At 46.5% G+C, this 18,956-nt stretch overlaps 1 long non-coding RNA gene across 1 annotated transcript; it reads left to right on the forward strand.

Annotated features, from left to right (window-relative positions):
- The first annotated feature begins 799 nt into the window (after window positions 1-799).
- Window positions 800-14,311, forward strand: LOC142818851 (uncharacterized). The gene is made up of 2 exons (XR_012896525.2): window positions 800-6,384; window positions 13,732-14,311. It is a non-coding gene; the product is annotated as an uncharacterized LOC142818851 (long non-coding RNA).
- The last annotated feature ends 4,645 nt before the right edge of the window (window positions 14,312-18,956 follow it).

Genomic DNA, 18,956 nt, shown 5'->3' on the forward strand with positions numbered 1-18,956 from the left:
CCACAAACAAAAGGACAAAGTTCCTACTTTGGAGAGCTGGATTGTGCAATGAGCATTGGACCAGCAGACTTTTCTGCCTGCACAGAGCTCCCTGGGCTCAGGGTCCACATAGTGCCCATTTGGGGTGTGAGGCTTGAAAGAGGAACAAGCTTTGTGAGCCAGCCGAATCAGGCATAGCTGTCTATTGCATAGAGCACAGGCCCAACAGCCAGGCAATTCTGAGTTGTAAGCAAGACCTCGTTACTGACTTGCTGAAGAGTTGAGGATCAGCTGAAATGTGTTGCCCTTTATCATGTATGCCCATGAGTGTTGTGCCCATAACTTTACCAAGGGCACCCAGCCAGGCAGTAGTAGAGGTGCTAGAGAATAGAACAGTGACCGTGACGGTCAAGGGTTCAATCCACAGCATTTCCGTGAGCCATGTCTTTACTAACCATGCTTTTCCCCCTGTAGCAGCAAATGTGATAAAGATGGGAGAAACTGATCAGCTGTTTCCAAGAGTGTGCTGGTCAGAAGCTATTGTCTGTATTAGAGAGGCACCTAAAGGCTCTAGGATAGGGGTGGGGAACCTTTTTTGGGCCAGAGGCTGCTGACCCACAGAAAAATCAGTCGGGGGCCACACAAAAATGAGAAGTAAACCAAAACCAAAAACCGCATTGATGTGGCCTCCAACAGAGAAGCAGAAAGACACGCCCCACATTCATTTTGCACACCGCTGCCTGGGGGTCCTGGGCTAGTAGATTTTGTCGTCCACCCTAGGCCTTGGGGTGAGATAAAAAATGAGGGGTTCAGTGTGAGAGAGGGCTGCCGAGATGTGGGCTTGGGGTGTGGGGTCTGGGTGGGAGGGAGGGTACAGGAGCTTTGGGGGTCGGGTCCAGGCAAGCCATGGGCCAGATCTGGCCCCTGGGCCTTAGGTTCCCCACCCCTGCCCGAGGTCCTCATTGTAGCAGCAATAGGCAGGCTCACACAGTAGGAGTAAGAGAGTTCTTACTCGGCATGTAACAGGAGCTGAGAGAATGGGGGTGGGATTTTCCAGGCTGCCTGAATAACTTGGGAGTCAATGGCACTGGAGTAATTTTTGAAAATCCCTTAGTGACTTGCCTACGCTCACACAGGAAGTCTAGTTTACCTGGGGATGGAACTTGGCTCACTTGAGCTTTAGCCATGAGGCTGTGTTTCTTCTTCAAGAGGCAATGGTGCAAACACCCGCCATAAATATGCCACCATGCTCACCAGTGCACCTGCTAACATGGATGCTGTAATTCAGTGCACAGCCACAGCAATGCCTGCCCCTGCTTTCAAGTTGAGCTACCTTGAGTCGAGTGAGGGACAAGAGACTTCAATCGGGGCTCTTTTCCAATACGAAACTATTTTTTTAAACAAGGCTCTTCTGACTACTTAGCAGAGTTCTCTCTCAGGCCAGTGGGACATACTGTCCTATTGTATTGAGATTTGGTGGGGCTGACCTTTAACAATGAGAAGTTACCTTTCAGCAGGCTCATGTACAGGTAATTTAATTCATCCCTCTTTGCTCTCTGGGCTTGCTCCAGCAAAGTATTAAAGCATGTGCTCAACCTGAAGCCTGTGAAGAGGCCTAGTGAAATCGTAAATGTAGGCACATAAGAATGGCCACAGTGGGTCAGATGAAAGGTCCATCTAGCCCAGGATGCTGTCTGCTGACAGTGGCCAGTGCCAGATGCCCTGGAGGGAGGAAACACAACAGGTAATCATCACATGTTCCTTCTCCTGTCATCCATTTCCAGACAAACAGAGGCTAAGGACACCATTCCAACCCATCCTGGCTAATAGCCATTGATGGACCTAACCTCCATGAATCTATCTAGCCCCTTTTTGAACCCTGTTAAAGTCCTAGTCTTCGCAACATCCTCTGGCAAGGAGTTCCACAGGTTGACTGTGCACAGTGTGAAGAAAAACTCCCTTTTGTTTGTTTTAAACCCGCTGCCTATTCATTTCATTTGATGATCCGTAGTTCTTATGTTATGGGAACAAGTAAATAACTTCTCCTTATTCACTTTTTCCATACCAGTCATGATTTTATAGACCTCTGTCATATTGTCCTTTAGTCTCCTCTTTTCTAAGCTGAAAAGTCTCAGTCTTTTTAATCTCTCCTCTTATGGGACCCATTCCAAACCCCTCAACATTTTTGTTGCCCTTTTCCAGTGCCAAGATATCTTTTTTGAGATGAGGTGGCCACATCTGTACGCATGCTCAAGTGCTTTGCTGAATCAGGCTCTGAGTGCCCAGCAGCTAACAGGATTAGACCTTTATTCTCTGCTTCTGCGAATCTTCCTTCCTTCTTGCTCCTCTCCCTCTTCTGTTCTTGGCTTTGCATTTTCATTCCATTCCCAAAGTTTGGAACAGCAAAGAAATCACAAAGTGCAGAATGGCTGGAGGAGATGGAGGGAGTTAAGGCAAGAGAACTTGGAGGCATGGGCAGGCAGGGCACAGTAAAACAGCAATGGGCAACCTAGGCTAATGAGTGGGCTGCAGGGACTCTTGTTTGTTTTGCACAGTGCTGACAGACGCGTGATGTTATATTAATGGAGAGAAGTTGGAGACATGATCATACGCACACAGTGATCGGGAGCTGACTTTCTGGGGAGAGGTGACGGCTCTTCACACTGGCAAAGGCGTTTTTCTCTCTCCTTTGCCTTTCTCTTCTTTCTCGAAGAGACAGTCACATCCTTCAAAAAGAGTCCTGCAAAATATGGAGGATGACTAGAGGAGCCATGATGTAAAATTAAGGAAACATTTTGTAATCACTGAGGCATAACGGGTGATCTAAATCAGACCTCTGTTACACCCCCCCAGCCCTTCGGCATGGCAAGCATAATACCAAAGCTTTGAGTGCGGTGTCAGGAACAATGGTGGGCCAGTTATCGCCATAAGAAATTTGCCAAACTTCATTCCCTCTGAAGAGACCTTTGAAATCCCTGAGCTACCACATTGTGTTGTCTAAGGTTAGCTGCCAGATGTTTCTCAGCTGTTGGACCAACTTCCAGATGAGACCAAGTGAGTGGCTATTCAACATGTGAGTATTAACGTAAACATTTTAGGGGCCTAGCCTTGAGCAAGCCATTAAAAACTTCCCACGATCCTGTGAGTGATGCTGACTTCCTCCGAGAGCATCAGTATTTTGTATATCACACTTGAATATCCTGCGTGGGTCAGACTTGGGCTGCCACCTGCTAATGTAGAGCCTTGGTGAGGCCTCCCCCTTGTTTTAGTGGCGCCAGAGCAGTGTGGTCCCTGGAATTTGATTATTTGTGTTAGCAGATAATTTAGGCCAGAAGGCTTAGACTGCTCCCTTCGTTCTCTGGCTGTCGTCATGCTTCCCAGCAAAAAACAATCCCAGGTCCTGTGTCCCTTCTCCCTCCCCTCCTCCGAACAAAAACCTTTTCAACTTTGCGCCTTTGCAGAGTTCCTTTTGACTAGTTTTAAGCCCAGCATTCAGATTTTGGGTAAAAACTGCTAGAAGGGAAGCTTGTATTGAGTCCAACTCGAAGAAGGGTGTGTTAATAAATAAATCCGTTCATATGGGTTCCTCTGCCATGTGGATGCCAAACCAGACCATGGGGACTAGTGTGCTCGGAATGGAAAGTGAAATTGACCAGTCCTCTTCTTTCTTTTCCCTCTCACTCCAGGGAAATCAAAAATAAAATAACCTGGCAAAAAAAGGTGAAAATTAAATGAGATGCAGGAAGTTTTTAAACACTTCCAGTTTTACTCGTGCTATGCCAGCAGCAGTTCTGTTGGCGTCCATGGAATTAACTACTTGTAAAGTTTAAGGTGCTGCTAAATATGAATACGTGCTTTCTAATCTGAACCTAAGATGTGGCTGCCAAATTCTGGTCCATGGAGCTCTCGGTGGTGTGCTGTGTAGAGCTGTAACACAGTGCTGGTTTCCTTATTTTAAACTGCTGAATCATATTAAACTGAGTTAAAACATGTTGTATACTTTTACTTTGCCACATAAACAATTGCTGTAGTGCCCTGATGATGCGGTCACAAAAGGACAGAGAGGTGTCCATGAGACCATTTTCCTGGGCTTGAGTCTGCTACCTTTATGCTGAATAGCATCTTGCTCTGCAAATAGTCCCGTTTTGGGGGGATTATTGGTCTTGAACTAAGCTGCTACTCAAAGTGCTTGAATCACATCCTTTAGTCAGGTGCATTTCACCTGATGAAAAAACTTAGCAGTCACAAGAGTCTTAGGTTTAAAGTGTCTCTTTGAGAGCTCTTTGCAAAATATCGTCAGCATCCAACAGCTTTACTCTTGGATAGACTCAACAAGCAAAAATATTTGAATAAAATAACAAATGTAGTTTTCCTTCTGGGTCAACAATCACTTCCATTTCTGTTGCTATGAAATCTGAAATATCAGCACTAAAGACAAACTTCTGTCTTGTCACCAAACTGGAAAGCAACTGAAACTTGAGTCCACAACTTCATTTACTAAACGCTACAACAAACCCCTGGTAACAAGCGAGTTTCAGCTTTTCGCTTGGTAAGATCTTCATTCAAATGTTACTGTCTTGAGTAGCATTGTGTGGTGCAATGGGGAGGAAAGAGGGTTTTAATTAATTAAACATGTGTCCCTTAGGTAGGCGTCCCTTCAATTAGTTTTTCTATTAAGTGGTCTCTGCTTTTATTATTCTCTTCTTGGGTGGAAGGTATAATCTTGCATATTGCTGTGAGATTTTATACTGTTTACAAAGACTGTGCTTGATCTGCAGATTGAATCCATCAGTTTGATAGCCTTGTGACATTTTTACATGGGGTGAACATTTCCTGTTAAACTGTAATTACTTAAAAAAAATAAAGTTCAAGAAATAGGGGGTTTTAAAACTAACTTTTCCAAGAGAGACTGTAGTCCAATGTCAGTGTTCGAATCAGTTATTTCTCTTTACAAACAAGGAGGTTGTTTACTTGTGGATTTGAAATGTTCCCGAAGAACATTTTCTGATGTTTTCAGCTGAGATGGAGTACATATATATTTTAAAAAAATGTGTGTTGGATTGTACTGTATGCTTGTACTTCACAATTGCCCTGACAACAAATTAGGACTTCGCTTAAGTCTGTGGATGGTGCAAATTTTGGTCTATGCTTTCCTTACTTTTTATTCAACTTTCATTTTTGCTCATAATTTGCCCTGCTGGCATTTGGAAGTGTGTTACAGTTAGAGCACTGGAATAAAATACACTCCACACCAGTCCTGTTCAGTGTATGTTTATCTGCTTGACACAATATTGGAAAATGATTGCTCTTAAGCAGCTTTGCGCTACCGGCAGTTAAGGAGGGTGAGTTTATTTTGTGTAGTCTTCTTTGTCTGTGTTGAACACAGCTGAGTTGGATATATATTATTTCCTTTGCTCTCCTCTAACAGAGGGCCTGGGTCAGAGATTACTAACTGGCTTCAATGAGCTTTGGATCAGGCCCAGAGATTTTATCTTTTTCAAATGTGTGAGTGAATGCAGTGATCAGGAAAATGAAAGATCCATCCCAGGGCAGCGAGCTGTTGTATAAGCTTCCTCTGCTCAGCAACTGCCAGCATTTCATGATCCTAGCCCATGCTGCCTTCTGAGATTCCAACCTTGAGTCCTCACCAGTATCTCAGGAGGCACCTCCATGTGTCCTGATTCACATGCTGCTATTCTGATCCTGACCCCTGTCCAGGCACCTCATTCCTATGGTTCTAGTACCAAGTCTGGTGTCATTTCCCGTTGGTGTATGTACTGCAGGAGAGAGGGCTTCAGATGTTAATTATCCTTCCTCTTTTATTTCAATCGCTTTCCTTTCTGTGCGGGCTGTTTCCAAAGAGGCTATAAAAATGTACAATATTGAGATTGCTCTCAGTGTGATTGTTGTTGCTTTTTGAGAGGAAGGGAATGTACACAGGGAGTGAAGAGAAGTTATAAATGATCAAATAGTGTTCCCTATAAGATGAGTGCTTGGGCAGTTGCCCAGGAGAGATTCAAGTGCTGTCCAGCTGATTGGCAGAGTGCCTACAGCTGGCAGCATTTGTTTCTACAGGTGGTGCACATAACAAAATTTATTCTATACATTGATGGAAAATTAGAGGGAACACTGAATATAGGGATAATTTTGCCCTTTTTTGTGCTTTGAATCATTCTGTTACATTTCTCCATTTGATTTGATGCGACACAGTGATGAAAATTCATCCGGAAAGGGTGAATACAATGGCAAAGTTTAATCTTGGATAAAATTTGCAAAATACAGGTGAAACATATCTGTTCTGACTAGATTAATTCTTGTGAAACAGACTCTTTCTTTTGCCTAGATTCGGTCTTCTCCAGCTGCACTCAAGCCAGGTCTACACTGAGTGGGGTAGGTCGGCTTAAGGTATGCATATCCAGATACATAAATAACGTAGCTGGAGTTGATGTATGATAAACTGAGCTTGGTGCCATCTCCACAGCGGGAGGAAGACAGGAGAAATGCTCCCTTTGACTTCCCTTAGTCTTCAGGACTGCAAGGAGTACTGGCTGCTTACAGGGCGCCCTCAGCCTTTGATTTAGTGGGTCTTTATTAGACCTGCTAAATCAAACCCCAGAAATCAAGCATCTGATAAATTGAGACATGGTCTTAATGTGTGTGTGTCTCAGGCCAGATTATAGGACAGATTATAAATTTAAATGTGGATTGTTTTTCCTCGAGACCACTAAAAAATAGACTCAGATCCAATTGCATCACCAGCTCTATGTCTGGGGCTGTTCCCATTGAATCCCCAGCACTGAATTAGGCATTTCATGGCAGAAGAAAATTGGTGTCAAGTCTCAATGGAACAGTGATACTAATCCTGCCCCCCCCCCCCCATTCCCTTCATTTGCTTATTGCTTCCAGATTAAAGGGGGTTCTACAGCAGACGCCCGTTTCCCTGCAGTGATGTCAACAGCTGCCAAGTGGCTTGGCTTGTTGAGCCCTGCACTTAGCATAGCAAAAATAACAATAAAAATTATGAAGAACAACAAGGATCTAATAGAAAATTATTGCATTATAACATGTCTTTCCTGTAACTTTGTGGTGCTGTCACTTGACACCAGTAGGGGGTATCCAGAACCTTTTGCCTCTTAAGTCTCACTCACTTTACTCACCTAAGACCACATCTACACTGGAGTACTGCGGTCGACGGGGGTGCCATCAGCTTTCGATTTAGCAGGTCTTTACCAGGCCCACTAAATCAAACCCTGGAGGATCGATCACCAGAGCATCAATCCTCCAACAAATGGAAACATGGCCTAAGTGAGTGTCTTTGGACCAAATTTTAGGTTCAGTGGAACTGGGTGTCAGTTATATACCTAATTATGCACTGATATGCTGTGTGATCTTGGACATGGTCCTTTATTTCTCTGTCTCTCTTCCCTTTGTCTATCTTGCTTATTTATTTATTTACATTGTAAGCTTCTATGGGCAGGGACTATCTCTTCTGTGTATGTACAGCACTGAACACAGTGGAGTCCAGATGCTAGTCGGGCAACTCTAATACCAATAATGAAAAAGGGTCTATTCTTAGGAGTAAAGCAAGAAGGATTCGACCATTAATGTGACAACATTTTAGTTCTGATAAGCCCATCTATGAATATTCTCTATTGCTTTTCAAGAATAAAATGGCAAGCAATTAGTTAATTTAATCAAAGTATCTTGCATTAAACTTTCAGTATATAAAATATGCTTATAAAGATTGCACACAGTTGAATTCTAGTTTCTTTCCATGTAATTGTCAAATACTAAACTCTCATGTTTTTAGACCATTGCTAATTTTGCTGTTGAAAATCTGTCAGCAAGATTCTATGTTCAGTATCCATCAGGGATTACTCTTATCTTCCAAGGATGCTAGTATACAAGATCAAAATCTGGCCTATTATTTTTAGATGTATACAAGTGTATAAAAATGACAGATCGTTGAGATTTGGCTAATTTGGAGTGATCTAATATGGAACGTTCCCAACCACTTTTGACCCAGTGCCTATGTGCTGCTGGCTAGGCAGGCCAGAGTTTCATTTCTGTAGCTCCTACGGTTACATTCTCCCTAATTGATTGCAGTCACATACAGGAATTTTTGACCCTCATTCTTCAAAATCATTCCCCAAACATTCTCTGTAATCCTGCATCCCCCTGTGCTGATTAGCCTCTCTGCATCTTTGGAGCTGCCTCCTGCTGTGAGGGAAAGAGAAAACAGAGTCTTGGAACTTGTTCCTGGGGTTCCTTTTAATCCTATTGATTACTCAAGAGCTGTGAAGATGCTGTGTCAATAACCCTTTTAAATATGACGTGTGATTTTTCACAACCTTGTTTTTACTCAGGGTTTGTCAGTAAGTCAACTAACCTCAAAGTCCTGACACTGAAATCACTCTTACTCGTGGTTTTTTTGGGAGGGAGAAATGAGTGCATGTAAATGTTTGTGATAAATGCTGCCCTATTAACGTCTGTCCATGCAATAGATGCTGGATGAATGCCCAGAATTGCAAGGCTTTTGTTTCTCAAGAGAAGGTTCAGCACTGGCTGTAGGAGTGTAAGCTTCCTCCTTTACTGTCCTGCCTCCACGTTGAGCTGGAGGAATCCTTCCTGGGGTGAGGCTGCCAACAAAGAGCTCAGTAAATTCCAGCTATGAAGATACTTTTTACAATGTCTGCTGAGAATGGTACTGAGACCCACCAAACTCATTACCTGCAGGCCATCGCGAGGGTCCTGAGATGTCAATGGATTTCAGTTATGGTCAGCCTGAGTTTAGTTTGGGAACGGGAATGCTCATGCAATCCCCTTTTAATTGGAACCAAAGCCTTTGTTATTACAGGTTGAACCTCTCTGGTCCGGCAACATCTGTGGTCCAGCATAATTTTAGTTAGCTGGATGTCCACTTCTCATGGGTGTGGCCAAGTTTCCCATGGTCCCATAAAGTTTTTTACAGCCACCAGTCCTGGCTTTCAGAGTTCTATGCTGTTATTTAGCTCTTATTTACCCCTCAAATGTCTTCTAAGAGCCCAGCAAGCAGTGGAAGTGTTGGTAATGCTGCTAGACATCATTGACCTCCCGTGGTTCAGCAAATACGCTGGTTTGGCACCGGTCAGGTCCCAAGAGTGCCAGACTAGAGAGGTTCAACCTGTAGAGGTGGGTCTGCCTCACAAAATTCAGAAGGGATCTGAACTTCCCCAGATTTCAGGTGTATTTGCATTGGGGTGTCTGGGTGTATTTCTATTTCTAACTGATGTATTCTTTTTTATGGTACAGGAATGCTAGATTCCCTAGAGGTGAAAGAGGGAGGCAGTTTAATTGGAAAATAAAATTAAATGTCTTTTTCTCCGCCTGCCACAGGAAAGGCATTATTCCAAAGTGGAATTTTCTGCACTGGAAGCTGAGCTGCATGTTTTCAATCATCCCATTTCCTTGTACTTCTTGTTCACTTTTTACCCCCTCCAATTTATTTTTAATGGCCCCAACACCCTTGCTTATAATAATAAATAGCAAACGCATGGACACAATGGAACGGCTTCAGGTTCAAGTGGTTTTAATAATCTTGCAGCAAAAAATAGAACAACCCTGTCTAAATCTGGAGAAACACGATGAAGACTATCTCCTGCTGCCGTGAAATATGATTTCAGAATTGCTGCTGTGCAAGTGCACTTCAAGATAGTTAGCGTTTCATTGCTTTGACTCCTGGCCAGTCTTTTAAGACAACACCCGCCTTTGTATCACACATGCGTCTGCTTTCCAAGTACAGTACTTCTGTCTTTCAACTTTAACCTGGTTTAACCAAATAAAGGACAGGGCAGTAGGTGAAGACATTCTGAGTTCAATAAATGAAATGCCTAAAAGCCTGTGGCAAAATAAACAGGAAGCATTAAGGGATGAGACTTAGGGATCGAGGGGCATGTGCTGCAGGTGAGTTTGCTTGTGTAGACGCAAGGTACAGGTTCATTTTTGTGAGAAATTTACTGTTGCCTGGTAACTGGTGCTGCTAGCACTGGTAGAAACTCTATCGGCATCCAGTGTTGTTCAGAGGTGGCGGCTCTATGGTCTGGATGATTGAATACAGCGTTTGGCTTGATAGAGCCTGAGTTCTACTCCTGACTTTGCTGTGCTGTCTTGGGAACATCCCTTCGCTTTCCTCTCTCGAGTGTCTTCATCTGTAAAATGGGGATGATAATATTGACTCTTCCTGATGTAAGATCAGAAGAAAGGCCAAAGGAGTCACAAGTGGAGTTGGACCCTGAGAATAACATTTGGGGGGAGTTCCTAAGTGTCTTGGATATAGTTGGAAAACAAGTTGTACACTGGTCTTTTGTGTACTTTTATCCTATACTATGCAGATTTCATGGGGGAGACTAGCATTTCCCAAAAGCAGGTCTCCAACCCCAAAGGGAGTTGTGGGGGTGTGTGTGTGATAGTATTACCACTCTTTACTGCCTTCAGAGCTGGGCATGTGAAGTAAGGGTAGCAATACCACACCGTGCCATCCTTGCTTCTGTGCTGCTGCTGGCAGTGGCGCTGCCTTCCAAGCTGGGTTCCTGGTCAGCAGCCACCACTCTCCAACCACCCAGTTCTGGATGCAGCACCTCCACCAGCAGCAGCACAGAAGTAAGGGTGGCAATACTAGAATCCCTCCTCATCATAAGTTTGTGACTCCGCTCTGTGACAATGTCAGGACTCCTACGGATCCAACACTGTGACATTTTTAGGTTTAATATCTGAAATCATGAAATGTACTACATATAAAATCCATGAAATTGACCAAAAGGGCCTATGAATGTAGTAGGGCCCTAGAGATAGTAAAACACACGCAGACGGGAGCGCAAGCTGAACCATATGCGGGTTAATCTATATTGGGATACCACCTTTTTTTAGAGCAAAAGAAAAATGATCATATGGGCATGATAAATTCATGGAAGATAGGTTCATCAATGGCTTTTAGCCAGGTTGGGCAGGGATGGTGTCCCCAGCCTCTGTCAGAGGCAGGAAATGGATGACGAAAGAGGCTCACTTGATGATTCTCTGTTCTGTTCACTCCCTCTGGGGCTCCTGGCGTTGGCCACTGTCAGCAGCCAGGATACTGGGCTAGACGGCCCTTTGGTCTGACCCAGTGGGTCTGCTCTTATGTTCTTATATGCTCTGTGGTGTTTAATTAGCTTAAACATGTATTAACTGTCCTCAGCTATTTAACAGGTCTGAGAGATGCATTGTTTGCCAAGGGAAATAAGCCCCCAGGTCTCCTTATCATCTGAGGGGGCTTGTGGCTTTAGTTCCAGATGGATTTCCAGAACAGACTGCGAGAAATGTCATCCTATTAGAATTTCAGGGGACCACTTTAAAAAAAAATGAAGTCATGTGCTTACCGAAGAAATAGGGATGATTTTTAATGAAGCACATGGAAAATATCATTGTAGGGCAAAGGCCACCTCTATGCAATGGTAGGTGCCACATTATGGTGTCCGGTATTCAGACCCTGTGGAGTTGAGCACAGTGAAAAACCCGAAGATAGAAGGTGGGCTCTCTGTGCTTGCTCTGGCACCCCCGCGCTGCTGTCGGGGAGCTGCCCCTCGATCAGAGCCCAAAGAGCATCAGCTCGCAAAGCAGCCTAGCTAGCATTGATTTGGCAGGCGACTGCTGTGCACAATGCCTGTAACTTGGTACAGCTCCCATGGAGCGAGGTGGAGGCAGTGGCTGCTTCCTCTGTGAATGAAATTGGAGTGGGCGTGTTGGGACCAGTGCAAGATGTAAGTCAAAGTGCATGTGTATGTCCTGGGAGGCTGCTCAAACTTACACCCTCTTGTCCGTTGCATTTCCTGCCATGCCCTTCCCCCTGCCCTACCCATCCCCCCTGTTTCTGCCTGGAAGTTTATAGTTGTTTTCCACACCCACTGGCTCGCGGGAGCTTGACTTCCTCACGTCGGTTTCATGCCAACACGACATCACTGACTTAAACGTTGTCAGGCCAATGTAAGTGAGAGCCGGATCGTTTGCCCCCCTCACTGTGAAAACTGCAGGGTCTGGGGGGAAAGGAATCTCCATGGAGGTCCCCCCCACGCAAACTCCTAGTTTCAAATGGGGGAAGGGAGGGAGGCAGAAAGTGCTCCCCTGCAGGAAAGATCCATTCCCGAGGTTGGTAAATTCCCCAGCTGGCTGCATGGCTGCCCAGTGCCTCTGGCCCCCCCGGCAGTTCCCCAACCTACAGCTGTCTCTCTGTGCTGAGCCACTGTGCAGAAAAGATGAACTGGGTTAACCTGCAGTTTTAATGGGACTCTGGAGTCCATCTGTCACTTTGCCTGTGTTGTCTCTGCTAGGGCAGAGTTAAGGTTACTCTTGTCACCTGGGTTAGTGTCGGTGCTTTGCCCGAGTCCTCCCCATTTCCTGACTTACAAAAGCCTGGAACTCGGCCACTCTTGGAGACTTGTACACTCTGAATTCCCAGAGAGGCACTTGCAGCCTTAATTCTCTTGACAAAGGTTTGCCTGGGTTGGAGCGCCCTGAAATACAGTGTGATCTAAAACAACCCGCAGACAGTGGTGGAGGGGAATAAGGCTGCAGTTGAACTGATGTGCTCCTCAGCCCTGTGCGTTGCCTTCTCCTCCCCCACTAGTGGATGGATTAGCTCCCTGCTGTGTGACCGATTTCACAAGCTGAGTTAAACAGTGTGAAAGGTCTGGTCAGCAGGAGCCGGGCTCCTGCTTTCCCACTGTGCTGGTGTAAGGGTCACAGACCTTCCAGGGAATTAAAGGACAAAATGCCTTTTAGCAAGACCCCAGACTAGCAGCAGTTCTTTGAAAAGGGCCTGAAGAGAATATTTGTTAGTTCCGTCAGGAATGTGGTCTGAAAATAAAAGTTCCAATCCGCCCAGTGACTGTCATGTAGCCAGCTGGTGCATGTAAAATCGGTCGGTCTGTTCTGGAATTCCATAAATCCCCACTAGGCTGTAAGATCCCTTTTCATTGGTTAACTAGTTAACCAATTAAGGGGGGGGGGTTCGGAGAGGCCACTCCAGCCCAGTTGGAGCAGCCCCGTATTGCAGGTCCGGGGCACCCTCCCACACCAGCCACAAGCAGGTTCTGCTTCGGCATCCTGATTGCAGCTCCAGCCCAGCCACAGCAGCCCCTGTGCACAGCGGGCCCCCGTGGGGCTGGAGCAGCCCCCTGCCAGCAACTGTGGGTTCCTATGTAACTGTCATATCCAAGCGAAATTTTGTGGGGTTTTTCCCCAAGCAATCCTTGGTGGCGTATTTCTGATTCTGATTTCTGAGGCCATGATTTGGGTAGAAGATAACACCTGCAAAATGCAGGTGAAAGGCCTGATACTGTGATGGGAGGCGTACTTCTGCCAATCGCAGTTCAGTGAGAGCAGGTGCAGGCACAAGGGAGTGACGGGGCTCTGTGGCTTGCAAAGAGCGCTCAGTGCCTCGTGGGCAAGCCGGACATTGGCGCATACGAGCCCATACACACGCACCTGCCTACTGACCCTGCTGTCACTGCCCGCTACAATACACAGCAATAAAGTCAAAGGAAAGAAGAATCTCTCAAGTTGCCAGCTGGGACACTTGATAGCTGGATGCAGGCAGAGACTCCTGGGTGAGACTCAGGTCTGTTAATAGGCATGAATCCTGAGTGATTGAATTGATATCCATGGAATTAAGCAGGATCTACACCAGGGAAGCTGGGTGCAGAAGCTCGTCCCGCTTATGTCTCTGCTTTGCTTTTGCAGGAGTTCGATTCACTGCACGTTCAGAAAAGTCCTGGTTGGAATCGTTAATGGATCTGCTCTAACCCCAGTTGCCTAATAGCTGGTGATCTGGTCCAGGGTATGTTATATGGCAAAACATTGAAGTAGCAGCCTTGCAGAAATCAATCAAAGCCTCTGTAGCACCTGCAAGAATATGATGGGGCCAAACCTCGACTTCAAAGGTACTGGGTGCAGTAGGGCCATAGTTACTTCTGGGGGAACATCAGTGAAGTTACGCCCGGGATGGAGTCAACCAATGAAGCTGACGTGATCTTGTAGGTTACTTCATAATTGTACTGGACATAGGCACTGGAAGTAGGACTCCTGGAGGTGCTGGCACCCCCTTCTCCCGCGTGAGTGATTTCCATTATATACAGCAGTTATAGTTTGGTTCGATGGCTCTCAGCACTCCCACTATGTTGTTCTAGCTCCCTGATACTGGAAGTAATTCTGCAGCTTCTAAGAAGAATTCCCATGGGATTGGCAGTGTTTGGCTTTTATGGCAAGACCAGTGTAACCTTGGGTTGTGTGAAATATGTGCAATAAAATCAAAGGGTCCCTGCGTGGCAGCAGCTTCTTTACCAAGACTGTAAGTTCTTTTAGACAGTGTGGGGTTTTTTTTGTTTTTTTCTGTTCCTTTTGAACAGCTCCTACACAATGAGGTCCTGGTCCGTTAATGAGGCCTCGAGGTGCTACCGCAATGCAAGGAATGTACAATAACAAAGATGTGACGTTTCAGTGTTTTCCTCAACACTGGCCCACTTTGTGTGGGAAATGTTGAGGTTTTCTCCACTTTCCTTCCAAAGTGCTTTGGTCTTTGAACAAAAGCCCTGCTCTGCTTTCAGAAGTTTGAAGTCTCTGTTTTGTTTCCAGAAAGATCACTTTTTGCACCAAAATGTATGACATACTTGAAATGTTAGGTTTCTGAGTCAAAACTGCCCTTTGGTGAAAACGTCACAAAAAGATCACTATTTGGGGGTTGAAGCACAGTCCGAGATAAAGCTGCAAATTTGTGTCTGCTCTAAATTTCTTGAAAAAAAAATATTGAGAGCAAGGTGAAGGATGGAAGTTTACATTTCACAAAAGATTTCAAGATTTCAGTGGAAATGCTTTGTTTCAATTTTGATTTTTTTAAGTAGACACTGATTTTTTTAATTTTTTTAATAGACACTGTACTAAATCATCAAAAATTGAAATGAAAAGTCATTTCACAATGGAAAATAGCAGTTTAAAAATGTCAGAATGGGACATTTCAACACATGGTCAGAACTTTTTTTCAATTTTCTTCCTAAACAAAATTCTGGCAAAATCAATTCAATTTTATGAAGTGTTTAGCAATTATGACAGAGTGGCATATTCCAATAGAATACAGTTCCTGCCTAGGGGGGAGGGATAGCTCAGTGGTTTGAGCATTGGCCTGCTAAACCCAGGATTGTGAGTTCAATCCTTGTGGAGGCCATTTCGGGCAAAAATTCATTAGGGATGGTACTTGGTCCTGCTGAGAAAGCAGGGGACTGGACTTGATGACCTTGCAAGGTCCCTTCCAGTTCTAGGAGATAGGCAATCTCCATTAATTAAAAAAAAAAAAAAAGCAGTCTGACTAGCTTAGTTGTTGTATTGCTTTCATTTATCCTATCTCATTATTATCTCAAGGTACTTAATTAACAACTACTCCAGAATTTTCACACTGACCAGTGATTTGTGCTGCCTGGCTTCTTGGGAGCTGAATTTCAGATACTTTAAAAGGGCCTGAATCAGCAAGTGAGAAGCACCTAGCCTCTAAGTCAGGTCCATTTAAGATACCTCATGTTGGCCATCCAAAATCACTAGTCACTTTTGAAATTCTTGCCCAGGAATTGTTACATTGTGGTTAGAAAGCTGTTCTGTGGCTATTAGCCAATCACGGACTCCAAAAGATAATGCAGTTAGGATTTTTTATGAACTGCTTGCAGGTTTACACCCAAAGCAACCAGGCTCCATCAGCCACCAATCTGCAAGAAATTATAATGCCCCGTGAAGGAGTGTTGCAGTGAGAGGCCCCAGAAGATCATGGAAGTAAAGCTTGTTTCTGGATACGTCTACACTGCAATTAAAAACCTGCAACTATCCTGGGCTAGGACCCCTGGCTCTAGGACCCTGCAAAGTTGGAGAGTCCCAGAACTAGGCCTGCAGCCCAAATGTCTATGCCGCAATGAAACAGCCCCAGGGCACCAGCCCCCATGAGCCCAAACCAGCAGGCACTGGCCAATGTGGGTTTTTAACTTAAGTGTAAACAGCCCCACAGTGGCTAGTATGAAATGAACCAAATGCCTCTCAATCAGCAGCCTGGCCAGCTGCTAATTAGCATCCTGATTGGCCTGCTCTTCAGCTAGTTAGAAGGCTGGCTCCTGGGGTCTAGCTCCTGCAGTTAGTTGTTTCCGTGGGGGCGGCTGGCATCGCTGTTTGGTGGATAAAGAGGGTGTCCGTCTATCCCCAGAGCCTGCAGGCCATTCCCAGCAGCATTAAATTCAATTGGAAAAGTGTGTGGGTGAAATCACTGCAGACAATGGTAAAACTCTTCTTGACTCCCGTGTATATACAGGAATATGGATACTGACAGGAGAGCCAACACACATGCTGGGCCCCTGGGCAAGGGGGAGGCGGCTCTAAGCTCCCAGAAGGGACGGAGCTGGGGCTAGCCAGTTCCCAGCGCTGCCCAGATCTTACGGTGCCTCCCCTCCCTCCCAGCCAGTCTTTACTGCCTCCCAGAGTGTGCCCTCCAGGGCTCCGGCGGAGATTTAAGGGGCCTGGAGTAGCAGCGGCTGGGAGCCCTGGGCTTTGTGAATTGCTGGGCCCGGGGACAGTTTCCCCTTTGCCCCTCCCTGTCGGTGGGCGTGGTTCTTGATAATGCACCATGCTCAGCTGGATCTGCTGGGCTGAGTGCTTGGTGGCTGGGAGGGAAACCAGGTTTGTGGTTAACCCGAGACTTCGCTCCCTGGAGGGCAGAGGGGAGCTGGCTTTGATTCCCCCTCCATTTGCCTTGATCCTGGAGAGCAGCTTGAACTGAGGCCCCAGACGATGACGCTCAGCTATCCCTGGCCCTGCAGGCTGTGGGGAAAAGCCAGCACTGCCCTTCCCACACCCCTGCCCTGCAGGAGCTGTCTGCTGCCTCCCTCACCCACTCAACCGCTGGGCTGGGTCCTGGGTGAGGGGTGGAGGATGAAGTTCGGGGGGGGACCTTGCTTGGGGCGCACAGATGTGGATTGCACTGACTCAGGCTGGAGTTGGGGGTCCTTGCGGGATTAAACACTGTCACCTCGAACACGCTGACAGAGCAACCACCAGAGTGAGTGCTGCACATAGAGCTCAGTTTCCCGTCTCAGCCTTCGGGCAGAACCAAAGGGGATGTGGCTGGAGCGGAGCCCTCAGAGCCCCACAGGCCTTTCCTCCTGCGGGCAGTAGACCCCTCCGCTCTGCTTCCTTGTCGGCTTTGAGACGAGATGCTGCCTGAACAGCCGTGGTACCCGCAATAACCGGGGAGACCAGAATCTCCCTTCCACAGCTGTGCGTTGCCATTGACAACAGCCCAAAATGAAAGGCCCTCCCCCAGTCGTGGGCCAACTGCCGCTCCCTTGGCCCAGGGAGGCTTCCCAGGCAGGTGGGCCCTCCACTCGACGAAGGAAAGGGTGAGAATGAGCTGCTGGTGCCCCTAGCGCCAGGGTGTGAAGCCAATTCCTGCGCCGAGATTTGGCTGAACAGCACAGCATCAGGATGCTTAACAGAGGCAGACCCAAGATGACCCACCCCAGGCTGTGAGCCTAGCCCCAAACTGAACCCAGAGCCCAATTCCAGGGCTCAGCCCACCTCTGATTGCTACTAAATGTGCACACCTGCCTCTAAAAGGAGTCTGGGCCAAACTCCAGAAACCGTACAACAGGGAACAGCCTTGCACCTGCTTCCATGGGATGGTGGCGATGAGCATCCTACCCTAGGTCTTTGCTGTCTCCGCCCTTTCTCGCCTTCCCTCCCCTCCCACGGAACTGCATGTCTTTCAAACAGCACCTTTGGAACCAGATGCTAGTGCCTTTGACCCCCTCTGTGTTTCTTAGCCTCTCACAGGGAATTTGGACTCCAGTGTCACCCTGCGTAAATTACACTGATTCCTTAAGTGATCCTTGCAAGCAGGAAAGAGAGCGAGAGAGGTGTGGCCTGAACACAGGATTCAGAGCCAGGAGTTCCTGCGATTCCACATGCTGCTTCCTTTTGTGTCCTTGATTAAGTCACTTCATCCACCCATGCCTCAGTTTCTCCATCTCTACAATGGGGCTAAAGACACTGACCCACAAGTCTCCCAGGAGGGCTGTGGCGATTACCTTGCTTGCAAAGAGCAATGTCAATGGAAAACAAGTATTGGTAAGCTACATTTCTCTCCGCAGCTGCTCAGGGCTTCTTTAAACTGGAGTGTCATGTGAGCCAGTCAGCTGTAGACAAGTAGGTTTTGAAGTGGGGGTGGCTGTAGATGTGGGTGGGTGGGAATGGAGATGTGCCTACCCAAAAGGGAATGCTTCAACGTATCCAAAAATATACCTCTACTGGGCCATATACCTTATTGAACTCCCAGATAGAAACGCAAGCTGTCCCTCTAATCCGCCAAAAAATAATAAACGGCTGCAGGCTCTGTAAACAGCAGTCCATCTCCAAACCCATTTGAAATGTAGACAGACTCAAGTGAATTGGTTCACCAAGTACTTAACTGCTGTCCTGTCTGTCAACATGTGCCGCGTTGAGGGTTCCCAGGCTAATGCTGGGGCGCTGGAGATGGATGAGGTCCTGTCATAGGATGGCAACCAGAGGTCACTGCTCTCACAGCCGAGTCCCTGAGTGACCCTTGGTGAGATAAGTGTTCTCTGCTCAGTCCACATCCCCCTGTCTGGGGCTCTGATGAGCCTGTTACAACCCCTCCCCCTACATCCAGCACGGTCTGGGCCTTGAGAGGGGAAAGAAAGAGTTTGGAGAAAAGAGTCCTCTTCCCAGCATGGCAAAAAAGGTAGGTGCAATCTTTCATCCCCTAGAGCCTGGTCCCGTGCCATATGGCAGAGCTCAGCCATCAGGGAATTGGCATGAGCCGGGATATGGTTAGTGGCTCAACTCATTTGAAATCTCCTAGCAAAACCCTGTACAAAAGACAGCTCCATCTCGTGCATTGACGCGCCAGCTGCACTGGGCAA

The sequence above is a fragment of the Pelodiscus sinensis genome, chromosome 17, assembly GCF_052426305.1.
Source record: "Pelodiscus sinensis isolate ZL-2025 chromosome 17, ASM5242630v1, whole genome shotgun sequence".
NCBI classification, from domain to species: Eukaryota; Metazoa; Chordata; order Testudines; family Trionychidae; genus Pelodiscus; species Pelodiscus sinensis.